A 2899-nucleotide genomic window follows, 5' to 3' on the forward strand; every position below is an offset into this window, starting at 1 on the left:
CAGCACCAGCTGCACAAGCACCAGCAGCAGCACCAGCAGCACCAGCACCAGCAGCACCAGCACCAGCACCAGCAGCAGCAATAGTAGCAGTAGTAACAACAACAATAACTGCCATTTACGTAGAGCGCTGCAATTCACAAAGCATTTCTCATCTGGTGTCTCATTTGATCCTTACCACAACCCTATAAGGGTTTAGTATCCCATTTTACAGATAAGGAAACTGAGGCTAAGAGGGGTCAAATGAGTTTCCCAGAGCCTCACAGCCAGCATGGGCATGAGGCAGGATTTGAATTCACTATTTTGGGGCTCCAAGTCATCACTCTAGCTACAACCCCCCTAGCTTCTTCTCTTCACCTTGGACAAATGCAAGTCATATACTTTCAGAATTCCTCAGTCAGTCAACAGTCAACAAGAATTCATCAAGTGTTTACTGTGTGCTGGGCACTGTACTAAGTCCTGGGAATACAAATGCAAGCAGAAAGAAAGACATCTGGGGACCGTTGATTGAGTGATGTCACGTCACCTGCACTATTCCTTCACTATAATAAGGCCCAAACCGTCCGTGTGCAGTGACTACTGGGCCTGGCCAGATGTAGGAGCAAAGCCGTGGCCTCGGTGTCAGACTGGGGGTGGAATTCCAGCGCTGCTCCTTAGTGGCGGGACCTTGGGTGAAGTACTTCGTCTCTTGGACCCTCAGTTTCCCTGATCTCTAAAACGAGAGATTTGGATTATTGATAATGTTGAAGGCCCCTTCCAACCCAACTCCTATCATTTTGGAACGGAAAGCAGAGGCAAAGAGGGGAACATCTGGGACTCGAGTAGCATAGCTATAACATTGGAAGATATTGTCTTAACGTATAATTACTTAGAATGCCCCCGATGACAAGTTATCCCTGACCCAGGCACTTGATCACCCCAATTATGAGTTGTCTCTGGCTGCTATTTCCCCGCTGCTTCTCTCTGCAGACCCCAGTCTCTCACAGCGGCTTCACTGCCTGTCCAGGCCTCATGTTGCTCGGAGGTAAAGAAAGAAAGAAAGAAAGAAGGTGGCAAGAATATAGATAGAGATGGCTTTGCAATGGGTAGATTCACTTTGGCTGTGTCCCTTGTCCCCATTATTTTTTTTTCTTTTCTTTTTTTGGTTGGGCAATGGGGTTAAGTGACCTGCCCAGGGTCACACAGCTAGTAAGTGTTATGTGTCTGAGGTGGGATTTGAACTCAGGTCCTCCTGAATCCAGGGCTGGTGCTCTGTCCACTGTGCCACCTAGCTGCCCCCTCCTGGTCCCCATTATTGCTACAGATATTTGAGGATTACATATTTTGTCTGAGAGTGAATTTTTTAAAAATTTATTTTATTTTTAATTTATGGAATAAGCAAGCATTTCTGTAACAGAGTATAATAAAAAAGATGATTGCACACGAAACTGCAAATCTAACATATACAACTTGCTATTCCTTTTAAGTATACAGCAAAGCTAACGTGCACATTTCTTTTTTTTTCCTTTTTTGATTCCCTGCCCCCACTCTGCCCTAGAGATGGCCACCATTAGATACACACACACAGATATATACATATGTAAAATTATTCTATACATACGTCTATTTATCTTTTCTTTCTTTGGATGCAGTTAGTGTCTTTCCTCAGAGTTGAAATGACTTATTTTCTCAAAGTTGTTTTTAAAACAATGTTGCTATTACTGTATACAGTGTTCCCTTGGTTCTGCTCATTTCTCTCTTCATTATTTTATGCAAACCTTTCTATGTTTTTCTAAAATCATTGAGCTCATCATTTCTTACAGCACAGTAGTATTTGATCACAATCATATACCACAACTTGTCCACCCAGAACAGAATTTATTAAAGGTACTGAACTCCCCAGGGGAAGGTCAGAAACAGAGGGACCTCTGAGTCAGAGGAATGGACTGGTTTCTAATGCCACACTCTTTCCATTCCGGACCTGGTTTTGATGGTTGGATTTTGTTCTGACTCAATAGTTTCAAGAATTGTGAAGAAACATCACTGACAAAGCTGTTAGGATTGCTAAGCCAAATTCCACTTATTATCTTACTGAAGTTTCACAACATCGCTGAGAAGTAGGTGTTGAGCTATCTTGGCCAGAACTTTTCTGGGCAGTGGTCGCCAAGGAGATCAGGAAGCTTGAAATGAATACTGGCTGGTTTCAGGGAGAAATCTCCCAGCTTCCTCCTCCTCCTCCTCCTCCTCCTCCTCCTCCCCCTGCCCCTTCTCCTCTTCCTCTTTGACCTGTGGAGAGTTTTGCTCTGACCTTGGGATGAAGGGGTTGATTCAAGCTCATAACCCTAAACCCTAAATCCACACCTGTTCCATCCTTTAGACTTGTGGGAAAAGAAGCAGGTAAGAGAGACTGCAGAAATTAAGGCTTAGGTCCCTAGCCCTGTATCCTGGAGCTGAGGTAGTGTGAATAATGAATGTGTGGGGCCTCTGGGGGGCTCCAGCTTTGTTGGAGCCTCTTTGGGTTTAGACGGAATGATGACTCATTTTTTCTCCTCTCTCTCCCAGGAGGACAAGTTCACCTTTTCTGCATCTGATCTCCCACCCTCCACCCCCCTTTCTCAGGGGAGGCTCACTCTGTTTCTTGAAAATTTATTACTCTTCAGCTTTGTCTGACAATTGTGATAAAGCTGTTAGCCTCTAGCATGGCCAAACTGTGTTATTGTTTGTATATGATATTGAGGAGCACACAAGAGATTTGAAATGCTAACATTTTACTAGAGTGGTGTTTCTGGGCGGGGACTCAAAACTATAACAGAGAGAGTTTTGAATTCTTTTTTTCTTTTTTTTCCTCTTTCTTTCTTTCTTTCTTTCTTTCTTTATTTCTTTCTTTCTTTCTTTCTTTCTTTCTTTCTTTCTTTCTTTCTTT

Source organism: Vombatus ursinus, unplaced genomic scaffold (assembly GCF_900497805.2).
Source record: "Vombatus ursinus unplaced genomic scaffold, bare-nosed wombat genome assembly UNPS02006874.1, whole genome shotgun sequence".
Classification (NCBI taxonomy): Eukaryota; Metazoa; Chordata; class Mammalia; order Diprotodontia; family Vombatidae; genus Vombatus; species Vombatus ursinus.